Source organism: Bos indicus x Bos taurus, chromosome X (genome assembly GCF_003369695.1).
Source record: "Bos indicus x Bos taurus breed Angus x Brahman F1 hybrid chromosome X, Bos_hybrid_MaternalHap_v2.0, whole genome shotgun sequence".
Classification (NCBI taxonomy): domain Eukaryota; kingdom Metazoa; phylum Chordata; class Mammalia; order Artiodactyla; family Bovidae; genus Bos; species Bos indicus x Bos taurus.
In genome coordinates, this window is record NC_040105.1 from 47,722,733 (window position 1) to 47,735,892 (window position 13,160).

The 13,160-nt window shown below is 39.5% G+C and overlaps 1 protein-coding gene across 4 annotated transcripts in view; it reads left to right on the forward strand.

Moving 5' to 3' along the window:
• ZC3H12B (zinc finger CCCH-type containing 12B) overlaps window positions 1-13,160 on the forward strand; it is a 602,110-nt gene that overhangs the window by 530,811 nt on the left and 58,139 nt on the right. Inside the window, exon 1 of one of the 4 annotated variants that reach the window (XM_027534245.1) lies at window positions 12,946-13,037. The exons of the other annotated variants lie outside the window; for them this stretch is intronic. The gene's annotated coding sequence lies outside the window, so the exon portion shown is untranslated. Of the gene's footprint in view, window positions 1-12,945; window positions 13,038-13,160 lie in introns of those variants that run through there. 4 annotated transcript variants of the gene reach the window in all.

A 13,160-nucleotide genomic window follows, 5' to 3' on the forward strand; every position in this document is an offset into this window, starting at 1 on the left:
ATCCAAATGTGACAATAGCCTGTGATGCCTCAAAATCTCAACTGTCTTAAAGTCATAGGTAAGGGATGATTTATTATAGGCTTAATTCTCTTGATGCCTATGGCCCTCATCCCTTCTAGAAAATAAAGCATTTTTCAAATCAGTGACTGAAAAATATTTGGCTAGTTCAAGATTTCAGAAAACAGAGTATAAAGATTAGGCTCAATGGGGTGCAAAAGAACCACAGCTTCATTTATTATTTGTAAAACTTGAAGTAGTCTCCACTTATCATTTGACTTTTTTTATACCCAAAATAGGAGTGTTGCATGGAATGTTACAGGGAATTAATAGCCTCTGATTCTTTAAATTCTCAATGGTGGGTTTTAACCCTTTCTTAATCTCGGTTTCAGTGGATTCTGTTTTTGATGTGGTAGTAGGTAAGGGTCTTTGAGTTTGATAGTGACAGGAATAGCATTTTGTGCTCAACCCATAGTTTTTCCATCAGCCCACACTCTAGGATTTACAATTAATGGGAGAGACAGAGAGGGATCCTTATTCATGAAAACAGTGGCATGGACCTTGTTCAGTATGTGCCTACCCATAGGCAGGAGGGAGACTCTGGTATGATCAGAAACTCATGTGAAAATAGCAGAGTCCCAGTTGCAGCTTAGAGGACAACTGTAATAATAATGTTTGGCTCATCCAGACAGTCCCATTACAGAAATAGATTGGGGAGAAAGTGGGCCAGCATCCTCAGTAAGCATAGAGTAAGTTGCCCTGGTGTCTAAAAAGAAATTGATTGATTCACCCCCACAATTATCAATACCCAGGGTTCCTCAACTATAATTAGGATGGGAGCTTGAGTGGGGACCCCCGGGCACCTTCAGTTCTGATTGTCTTGAGAGTCAGAACCCTGAGGCCTACACCTCAGAGGATAGTCTTTTCTCTTATGTTCCTTTGCAGACTGGACATGGAACTGGTGGCAGCTTAGACACGTCAGAGTAATCCTGCTTGAGGTGCCCCTTATTTCCACAGTAACAGCAACTCCATCTGTTTTCACCTGGGTCCTCTGGGCATTTTTCTCTGGCTGTTTCAGAGTGGATCTGAAAGGCATTGTTAGGGTTTCGGTCTTTCCTTGTCTTTTTCTGCCTCTTCTCCTCCTCCTCCCTGCCACAATAAGCTGAGCCAGTTGCACAGGTTATCTAAGACTGATTTGGTCTGTACACCTGTTTTAGTAGCTTACAGCTGATATCGAGCTGAATAAATGAGAAATCTACCTTTTAAGATTGTTCTTCCCTCTGCCTTTTAGGGATCGACATCAGTAATTTGTAGAGAACCTCCCATAATTTACCAGGGGTATCCTTCTCTCTTGTTCTGTTTGCCAACTTGGCATAGTTTAAAGTCTTAGTGCACACTTTCTTGAGTCCTTCAAGAACACATCTGACAAAGTGATTCTGGTCTCCATCTTCCCTGTCTGACTCTGTTGTGGGGAGTGTCTGATTCCCAGTAGGGAAGACAGCTATCTCACCCTCTCCCTTTTCTGCTGATTCATTATCAAGCCATTCATCTCCATAGGCAACAGCTTTTCCCCAAAACTCAAATTTTTGAGTCAGGAGTTAGCATCTGTCCCAAGACATACATGACATCTCGCCAAGTAAGGTCATAAAGTAAAGTTTGTCCCATAAAGGCTTCTATATATATATAGTCTTGACCACAATTGGGACTTTTGAATTTCTACTGAGACTGTGGTAAGCCCTCCTGGAAGGGTGTAATGACTCTCAGCCTGTTCAGTTGGGAGCCCTGGATACAGGGGCAAAATAAGAGGACAGGAGGGAGCTGAAGGTTTCACACCCAAATCTGTACCCTTAGCACGTAAGTCTGGCATGTCTTGCAGAGAAACAAAGAGTAACACATATGGTACTTCTACCCATTTTTCCTGTTTTCTATAGAACCGGTATAACTGTGAAACAATACTATAATTAAGAGACCCTTCAACCAGCCAGAATTCTCCATCTTCCAAAGAACACTGTGGCCATTCAGTATCACAGAAGATCAGGCATGTCTTTTTTAAACTCTGGGGATCAAACTTGTCCCATATTTTTTTAAAAAATACACTTTAAAGTAGGTGGTTCTGGAACTGCTAGCTCCCATTTTTAAGGGAGAAAAAAGCAGCATCTACAGCCGTGGCTTTTTTCTGCCAGAGGCGTCCCTCCCTGCTCTATATTGGGGTGGAGACAGACTTTCCACCAAAGCTTTCCCTCCCTGGTTGAACTTAGTCTGTCCCTTACTGACACAGGTGCCTTACTCATCCCTCCTGGTTCTACAACCAAGGCAGGGTGGAGATGCAGCATGGGTAGACCTGATGGCATCCCAGACTGATGTCCAGTTCCTCACCATTAATACCTTTGTCTGATTTCTGCTCTTCCTCTGATGCCACCTGGAGTAAACAGAGTAGCCTTTCTGAATGCCTCCCAAGCTAAGACTACTGAGAGGGTAACAGGCAGGAAGGCCAGGGGTCTCCAAATGTAGGAAATAGGCTGCAAGTATCAGACATTTTTTTCTCTCTCTTAAGCGGCAGGAGGAAACAAACTAGTGTTATATTTTTTCCCCTTCTCTACACAAATTAAAAAGAGGTTTCTCTTAAAATTCTGTGTTGCCATAATGACACCTGGCTCCACCTGAACCTAACTTTTCTCAAACCTTGAGCTAACCAATGCATTTTTCTTATGGAAATGTTTGTCATAAGTTATGTTAATGTACTATGCATTTACCCTAGACTCTGTCTTGAGTCAGTTCTGCCTAAAGGCTCCTATCCAACTTGACAAACCGGTATGTTATACTCATGCATTGTTCTCCTAATCTATGTTAATGAAACTATATATTTGTATGGAAATCTGTCTTTCTTCAAGATTCATGTCAATCGTTTTATGGCCCAGGATGACTCACCTTGTGTCAATGTTATCTCAAAATGTATGTTGTGGGTGAGGGGCCTGGTGCCATTCTCTGAGTTTTGAGATATTTCCTTTCTTTAATTAGCAGCCTGCTAGTAGCTATATAACACTTGTCTAAAGACTAGCAAGAGGGTACTCTTTCTGCCCCCTTCTGATGTCTATGTCATAAGATTTCTATATCTCTTTTATACTTCAATAAAACTTTATTACACAAAAGGTCTAAGCGATCAAGCCTTGTCACAGGCCCCAGATTTAATTCTTCTGCTCCAGAGGCCAAGAATCCCGTCGTCTTTTGTGGTTCAGCAACAACTTTTCACTACTAGGGGAAGTATCCATCTTCCGTGTTCTTGTGCACATTCTTGAGTACAGTCCTGACCACAGTAGAAGTGGTGAGTCATAAAGGGATGAACAACAACCAAGATGTCCCTTCTGAGAGTAGCAAAAGGGGTGAAGGGCTGGCCAGTTAGGAAAATGTGATTTTTGTCCTCAAACTATTAAGGCAAATCCATCCAATTCATTGCCTCAGATTCCACAGAAACAATATCTAAGGAGTTGAGACAAAAGCCACTAGAGAGTTTCCTCTGGTCCAGTAAGAACTAGTGCTACCAAAAGAAGAAGCCCATTGTACTTACAATCTGACTTGATCTTGGAATTCATAATCTGTGTCCTCAAAAACCGCATGGTCACCAGCAGTGCTTCTTTACACATAAATCAGAGGAACAGCAATGATAAAGACTCACTTTCACGTCGTTGGCCCCTGAGGCAGGCAGCCAAGAGAAAGACCTCTAGCCTTAAAGATGTTCCTGGAGCTAAAGCTCCTCCTCACTTCTGATCATGTTCTTATAATCTTTGGCTCATAACAAGGCTAGGCGCTTCCATACTTGAAGTCTAAGTAAAACTATATAGTAACAACATGGATTGCAAGTCCCTTGAAAGTCTATGATCTGACAGATTAGGTTACTAGTTCTAATTCCCAGGCAGTTGCGAAATGGTCAAAGAGAACAGAAAGTTTGAACAAGAAAGGGGAGTTTAGTCCACACCCTTCGTCCATCTCTGGCCGCTCCCCCAGAGGAGATGTTAGGTGCCTCTTGACATTACCATCCCCCAACAGGGTTTTTGCCATAAGCTATATGACATCAATTCAGAAACACAGATTAGGATACAACTCTTGCTTCACACTTGTTTGTGCATCTGTATCAATCAATCATACACACAGGCACACTGTAGAGTTAGCAAAGCAAAAACAAAACAAAACAAAAAAAAGTGTTTACTAGGAGAACAAAGAACTAGAGCTCTGAGCATCTTTACCTTGTCCTGAAGAATCCCGTATGAGACCCCAAGATGAAAGGTTGCTGCCACAAGCCATAAACAATGCTGGGATTCTTGGTCTCCAGGAGAGAGCAATTCGATCAGGGCTAGTGATAAAGCTTGATTTCTCAGAGCTTTTTATGTAATAAAGTTTTATTAAAGTATAAAAGAAACAGAGAAAGCTTATGACATAGACATCAGAAGGGGACAGAAAGAGTGCCCCCTTGCTAGTTTTTACCAGGGAGTTATATACCTATTAGCAAGATGCTAATAAGAGAAATAGAGGAAAACAACAGAATGAGAAAGACTAGAGATCTCTTCAAGAAAATTAGAGATACCAAGGGAATATTTCATACAAAGATGGGTTTGATAAAGGACAGAGATGGAATGGACCTAACAGAAGCAGAAGATATTAAGAAGAGGTGGCAAGAATACACAGAAGAACTGTACAAAAAAGATCTTCATGACCCAGATAATCACAATGGTATGATCATTCACCTAGAGCCAGACATCCTGGAATGTGAAATCAAGTGGGCCTTAGAAAGCACCACTACAAACAAAGCTAGTGGAGGTGATGGAATTCCAGTTGAGCTATTCCAAATCCTGGAAGATGATGCTTTGAAAGTGCTGCATTCAATATGCCAGCAAATTTGGAAAATTCAGCATTGGCCACAGGACTGGAAAAGGTCAGTTTTCATTCCAATCCCAAAGAAAGGCAATGCCAAAGAATGCTCAAACTACCGCACAATTACACTCATCTCACACACTAGTAAAGTAATGCTCAAAATTCTCCAAGCCAGGCTTCAGCAATACATGAACCGTGAACCTTCAGATGTTCAAGCTGGTTTTAGAAAAGGCAGAGGAACCAGAGATGAAATTGCCAACATCTGCTGGATCATTGAAAAAGCAAGAGTTCCAGAAAAACACATCTATTTCTGCTTTATTGACTATGCCAAAGCCTTTGACTGTGTGGATCACAATAAACTGGAAAATTCTTCAAGAGATGGGAATACCAGACCACCTGACCCACCTCTTGAGAAACCTATATGCAGGTCAGGAAGCAACAGTTAGAACTGGACATGAAACAACAGACTGGTTCCAAATAGGAAAAGGAGTACGTCAAGGCTCTATATTGTCACCCTGCTTATTTAACTTATATGCAGAGTACATCATGAAAAATGCTGGGTAGGAAGAAGCACAAGCTGGAATCAAGATTGCCAGGAGAAATATCAATAACCTCAGATATGCAGATGACACCACCCGTATGGCATAAAATGAAGAGGAACTAAAAAGCCTCTTGATGAAAGTGAAAGAGGAGAGTGAAAAAGTTGGCTTAAAGCTCAGCATTCAGAAAACGAAGATCATGGCATCTGGTCCCATCACTTCATGGGAAATAGATGGGGTAACAGTGGAAACAGGGTCAGACTTTATTTTTCTGGGCTCCAAAACCACTGCAGATGGTGACTGCAGCCATGAAATTAAAAGACGCTTACTCCTTGGAAGGAAAGTTATGACCAACCTAGATAGCATATTCAAAAGCAGAGACATTACTTTGCCAACAAAGGTCTGTCTAGTCAAGGCTATGGTTTTGTTGCAGGAAGGCGGACCCCTTCCAGGGCCCGAAACTGGGCTCTTGTCTAACACTCGGAAATGAATTGTCCAAGGAGACACCTGTGCTGACAAAGCAAGAGACTTTATTGGGAAAGGGTACCTGGGTGGAGAGCAGTAGGGTAAGGGAACCCAGGAGAACCGCTCTGTTGCATGGCTCACAGTCTTGGGTTTTATGGTGATGGGATTAGTTTCCACGTGGTCTTTGGGCAATCATTCCAATTCAGAGTCTCTCCTGGTGGCACATGCATTGCTCAGCCAAGATGGATGTTAGCAAGAGGGATTCTGGGAAGTGGACAGAGATGCGGTGTCTCCTTTTAACCTTTCCCAGACTCTTCCTGTTGGTGGTGGCTTATTTCCAGTAGTCATGTATGGATATGAGAGTTGGACTGTGAAGAAAGCTGAGCACGGACGAATTGATGCTTTTGAAGTGTGGTGTTGGAGAAGACTCTTGAGAGTCCCTTGGATTGCAAGGAGATCCAACCAGTCCATTCTAAAGGAGATCAGCCTTGGGTGTTCTTTGGAAGGAATGATGCTAAAGCTGAAACTCCAGTACTTTGACCACCTCATGTGAAGAGTTGACTCATTGGAAAAGACTCTGATTCTGGGAGAGATTGGGGGCAGGAGGAGAAGGGGATGACAGAGGATGAGATGGCTGGATGGTATCACCAACTCAATGGATGTGAGTTTGAGTGAACTTTGGGAGTTGGTTATGGAGAGGGGGGCCTGGAGTGCTGCGATTCATGGGGTCACAAAGAGTTGGACACGACTGAGCGACTGAACTGAACTGAATAAGAGAAAGGAAATGCCTCAAAACAGAGAGTTACACCAGGTCTCTCACCCACAACATGCATTTTGAAATAACACTGGCATAAAATGAGTCCTCTCAGGCCATAAAACAATTCACATGAATCTTGAAGAAAGGCAGATTTCCAAGCAAATATATAGTTCAATAGCATAGCTTAAGGAAGACATTTCCATGAGAAAAAAGCGTTGGTTAGCCCAAGGTTTGAGATAAAGTTAAGTTCAGGTGGAACCAGACATCATTGTGACAACAAAGAATTTTAAAAGAAAGGGGGAAAAAAGTCTGTCCCTTGCAGTTTTATTTCCTCCTGCTGCTTTGGTACGTCTGGAGCTCCCTTCTAAGGCTATTAACACTCTTATTAGGTATCCGTAAGTCCCTCTCAACCCATGTCTTCTCAGATCACAACTTGAAATTTAACAGCTCCATGAATAATAAAGGTGCTTAGGCATATATAGATAATTGATAATTTACTCTTCTCTTCTTGACTTGGGTACTGCTTGATGACTCTGTTCTACATGACTATCAGACTTCTTTGAACATTTCCAATGATTTTGACTCAGTAGATATGGCCAGATATTTCTGTCTCCATACAGGGTGTTGTTTGGCAGATTTTGTAAAAGATGAAGTGGGGTTTGTATCAGAACCTGACTGATATTAGAAATTCATTCTGTTGCAAATGCAAAATGAATGAATTGTATTTCATAATAAAAGGCTGGGGGAGGAGTGCATGAAGAAATGGAGTGAGCCAACTGAATGGTAAGGTTGAGATTTTTTCCCTTGGCAGAAATCCCTTGTCAGTCTTGAAAGCTTTTGCCTGCATTTGTTTCTCTCCTTTTTTAGATTCAAATGCAACTTTGCAATCATTTGTTTATTAAAAGCTCTTAACTTTTTAAAACAAATTACATCCAGTCCTATAATTTCTTCTGATTAATGTGATTTTTCCAATGTCAGTATTTGTGATATTTTTCTATAAATAATAATGAAAGATAAAAACTCATTTAAAAACCGGTTGTAAACAGCAGCTGGAACATCCTCTTCTACCCGGTCACCTCGCTTTTTCAACAAAAGCAACTATTTTCCTTTAGCCATCTTCACCAGTAATGTTAAGCATGAGCCATTAATTAAGGTATATTATCACATTAATCTTCATATATTTATAACTTTAAAAGTTTTTCCCTATTCAGTAAATTGTCACACTTTCTTTTCTTTTTTATCTTTATATTATTTTATTTTTTTAATTTTATTTTTAAACTTTACAATATTGTATTAGTTTTGCCAAATATCAAAATGAATCCGCCACAGGTATACCTGTGTTCCCCATCCTGAACCCTCCTCCCTCCTCCCTCCCCATACCCTCCATCTGGGTCATCCCAGTGCACCAGCCCCAAGCATCCAGTATCGTCACACCTTCTTTTAAAACTCATGTTCCCCTATACTTTTTAACAGTTAATCACGTGTTACAGTTTGTAATTATGAACTATGTAATTATTTGATTATTGTCTATCTCCACTCCCACCAGCACCACTATAAGCACCATAAGATCAGAATTCTTGTCCGTTTTTACACCCCAGCAGCTAACATGCCTCCTGGAGCATTCAGTTCAGTTCAGTTCAGTCGCTCAGTCGTGTCCAACTCTTTGCGACCCCATGAATCACAGCACGCCAGGCCTCCCTGTCCATCACCAACTCCCAGAGTTCACCCAGACTCATGTCTATCGAGTCTGTGATGCCATCCAGCCATCTCATCCTCTGTCGTCCCTTCTCCTCCTGCCCCTAATCCCTCCCAGCATCAGAGTCTTTTCCAATGAGTCAACTCTTCGCATGAGGTGGCCCAAGTACTGGAGTTTCAGCTTTAGCATCATTCCTTCCAAAGAAATCCCAGGGATGATCTCCTTCAAAATGGACTGGTTGGATCTCCTTGCAGTCCAAGGGACTCTCAAGAGTCTTCTCCAACACCACAGTTCAAAAGCATCAATTCTTCGGCTCTCAGCCTTCTTCACAGTCCAACTCTCACATCCATCCATGACCACAGGAAAAACCATAGCCTTAACTAGACGAACCTTTGTTGGCCAAGTAATGTCTCTGCTTTTGAATATGCTATCTAGGTTGATCATAACTTTCCTTCCAAGGAGTAAGCATCTTTTATTTTCATGGCTGCAATCACCGTCTGCAGTGATTTTGGAGCCCCAAAAAATAAAGTCTGCCACTGTTTCCACTGTTTCCCCATCTATTTCCCATGAAGTGATAGGACCAGATGCCATGATCTTTGTTTTCTGAATGTTGAGCTTTAAGCCAACTTTTTTACTCTCCACTTTCACTTTCATCAAGAGGCTTTTTAGTTCCTCTTCACTTTCCGCCATAAAGGCCAGCACTAAATAGATGCCAATTAATTAATTAGTCTGAAAATTACTCCAAGTATTATATCTTTCTTGAATTCTTCATTATCCCTTTAACCACCACCCCTATCTCCCACCCTACTGATAAAACTGAACATTCCTTCTTCTGTATATCAATGAAAATTTTCAAGTAACTTGAAGGACCAAAATACATCTCTGTTTTCCCAGCATATCGTCAGTTCATGCCTATTGTCCTGAGATAATTATCAATGATGCTTCTTTATTCTCAAAAGTGTCCCAACCTGGACTATATTTGAGATGATATCTCTCTATAGAATTGTGTTTCAGCATTTCCTAGAGCCACTTACAGCTATTTTTTAGATTAGTTTAAGAGTTCTTTGAAGGCAGGATCAGTTCTGATCTCTCCTTCTAGACCTGGGGCTTACCACAGTGCCTGTCAACCAGTTACTATTCTTTTAAATGAAAACACTTTCCTGGTATCTTTGCCTTAAAAAAGTTTGCATTGTAAGACAAAATAAACACAGAAATCACATGACACTTACATACCTACATGGGTTTTAGGACAGATACCAGCATTTCTTTTTAAAAGTTGCTTCAGGTTTTAAAAGGTAATCAAAGTTTATGTCTACCAAGTAATTTATTTCTCTTCTACCTTAGATTATTGAATAGGAAACTCACAGTAATAACTAGACATTTGATCTGCTAGCTAACAGCAGTCAAATTTATCTTTTACAGGTACTTTTCATTGGCCAGGAAAAATATACATTTAGTCATATAAACTGTTGCTTTTAAATTCCTTTGGATCTTTGAATAAATTCAGGGGAAATTTTTTCAATTCCCCATGTGCACTAGAAATTATTTTCAAGAGAGTAAGTCAGTAGCAAAAATGGAACTTGTAAAGCAAGTAGGCTTTAAAATTGATAACAGTAGATGAATGGAGATGTAACAGTGAAATGAATGTCTATGCATCTATACTAAGCAAAAAATTAAAAGAAATTAATGGTAATATAATCTTTAGAGAAGTCACTATATGCTGCCTAAATGTCAGTTCTGAGATGCCAATTCTGTGTGCATATGTTTTTTCCAAATGTTACTCTACTAAGATATGCAGTTATCCATATTAATCTTAGATAAAGCTGCTGGTGACTTTTTCTTCTTGTTTATATGAGCAGTATTGAGATGTTACTGGAAAATCCTAGTACACCAGTTACAGATAGTCTGGTTTAAATTAGTGAGCACAGCTACTATCTGAAAGAGCTTTTCAGTGCTCACAGGTCTATATAGTCTTGTCTCACTGTCAGTATCTTCTTTGCTTTTTTAAAACCAAACTCCCGGTGGTTTCTATTGTGCTCTTTGCATATACTGAGAACCTACTATGTTCTGTTCACTTTTCTAAGCACTTTCCTTATTCATTTGATGAAATCCTTGTTCTGTGAAGTAACTATCAATATCCTCAATTCATATATGAGGAAACTGAGGCTCGAGGTAAGTGAAACATCTTGACCAGATTACAACTCAAACCTAAGGGGACAGATGATGTAGCTGAAAGAAGTTTAGAAATAAAATTGCCCCTTGACCCTAATCTATAAGTAATGTTATTTTAAAATATTCTAGTTTCTCATGCAAATTGAGTTGATTTTATCCTTTTTACAGTATAACAAATACAATTACAATAGATAAAAGAGGGTACAGATACAACTCATGAGTATGAACACAACTTTTTCCTTAACTGAAGCACACATCTCTATTTGTGACCTTTATAACCAGCTTCAATTGCTTGAAAACAATTTTAGTGATTTTCCATTGTCTCCAGTAGATAGGGACCCTGATATTTGCAAAAAAAAAATGTGATGCTAGAGAAGTTGTCCTCTTCAGGAGTGGAGCTCAGCTTTAGTAAGAATGTGTGTGTGTGTGTGTGTGTGTGTGTTAGTCAGTCATGTCCAACTCTTTGTGACCCCATGGACTGTAGCCCGCCAGGCTCTTCTGTCACAGAATTCTCCAGACAAGAATACTGGAGTGAGTTGCCATTCCCTTCTCCAGGGGATCTTCCCGATCCAGGGATGGAACCCAGATCTCCTGCATTGCAGGCAGATTCTTTACTGTCTGAGCCACCAGGGAAGCACAACAAGAAGAATATGGTGTGATATTTGGAAATTTTACCTGACACCGACTTCCCTGTAGCTCAAACAGTAAAGAGGAAGTGCAGGAGACCCAAGCTCGATCCCTGGGTCAGGAAGATCCTCTGGAGAAGGGAATGGCAGTCCACTCCAGTATTCTTGATTGGAGAATCCCACTGACAGTGGAGCCTGGTGAGCTACAGTCCATGGGGTCGCAAAGAGTCAGATATGACTGAGCAACTGACACTACCTGACCTAAAAGAAGAAAGAGTTCTTTGAAGGACGTATATGTTTCTCTACCCTATTGAAATGCCATGTTTCCCTTCCTTCAAGTTTTTGTGATAAGCAGTTAAATTTGGCTATGATTTTTGTTGGAGAGGGGAGGAATTAAAGCACTATGACCATCACTGAAAATTTTGTGTCTAGAATTAGTAGAGAAATAGAGATTCTTAGGAGTCTCTGTAGCACAATGGATAGCACTTTGGATTTATAGAAACTATATTTTTTTTTACATAAGCTGGGTGCAAATATTTTTTATTGAAATATAGGTGATGTGCAATATTATTAGTTCCAGGTTTACAACATAGTGGTCTGATATCTAAATACATTACAAAATGATTACCCTAAAAAGTCTTGTAACCATTTGACACCATACAAAATTATTACAGTATTATTAGTTATATTCCTTATGCTGTATATTAGACTTATTTATTTTATTGTTGGAATAATAAATTCAATAAATAATAACAAATAATAAATCTTAATCCACTTCACCTATTTCACCCAACCCCTCACTCCCACAACCCCACTCCAAGCAGCAACCATCAGTTTGTTCTCTGATCTATAATTCTGTTTCTGTTTTGTTATGTTTATTCATTTGTTTTGTTTTTTAGATTCCACATGTAAGTGAAATTTACAGTATTTGTCTTTCTCTGTCTGTCTGACTTATTTCACTTAATACCCTCTAGGGAATTCCCTGGAGGTACAGTAGTTAGAATTCTGTGTTTTCACTGCCAAGGGCCCAGGTTTGATTCCTGGTTGGGGAACTAAGATCCCACAAGCTGCACTGCAAGGCAAAAACAAACAAAACCTAATACCTTCTAGGTCCATTCATGTTGTCTTAAAAGGCAAGATTTCTTTCTATTTTATAGCTGAATTATATTCCATTGTTTGTGTGTATGTACATATATATCTCCCAGATATTTTTATCCATTCATCTATTGATGGATACTTAAATTTATTTCATATCTTCGTTACTGTAAATAATGCTGCAATGAACATAGGGGTGCATATATCTTTCTGAGTTGGTGTTTTTGCTTACTTTATATCCATAAGTGGGAATACTGGTGGTTTTATTTTTAATTTTTTGAAGAACCTGCATGATATTTTCCATATTGCCTGTGACAATTTACATCTACACCAATAGTACAGGAGGGTTCCCTTTTCTCCACATCCTCATCAACACTTGTTATGCATTTCAATGATAGCCATTCTGACAGGTGGGAAGTGATATTGTTTTGATGCATTTCACTGATGATTAATGAAGTTAAACATTTTTTCATGTCTCAGAGATTGGCCATCTGTATGTCTTCTTTGGAGAAATGTCTACTCAGGTCCTCTGATATTTAATCAGAAAGTTTGGGGGGTTTTTTGTTATTGAGTTGTATGAGTTATTTATATATTGTGGATATTAAGCCTTTATCAAACATATTATTTTCAAATATCTTATCTTATTTAGTAGGTTGCTTTCCTTTCATTGATAATTTCCTTCACTATGTAAGCACTTTTTAGTCTGATGTAGTCTCATTTGTTTATTTTTTTTTTTTTTTCTTTTGTTGCAGGATTGTAAGGACACGCCAAAAAACTGTTGCTAAGACTGATGGCAAGAACATACTGCCTATGTTTTATTTTAGGTATTCTATGGTTTCAGGTCTTACACTTTAATCTTTAATCAATTTTGAATTTATTTTTCTATGTAGTATAAGAATTTAGTCCAGTTTGATTCTTTTACATACAGGTATTAAATTTTTCCCAAC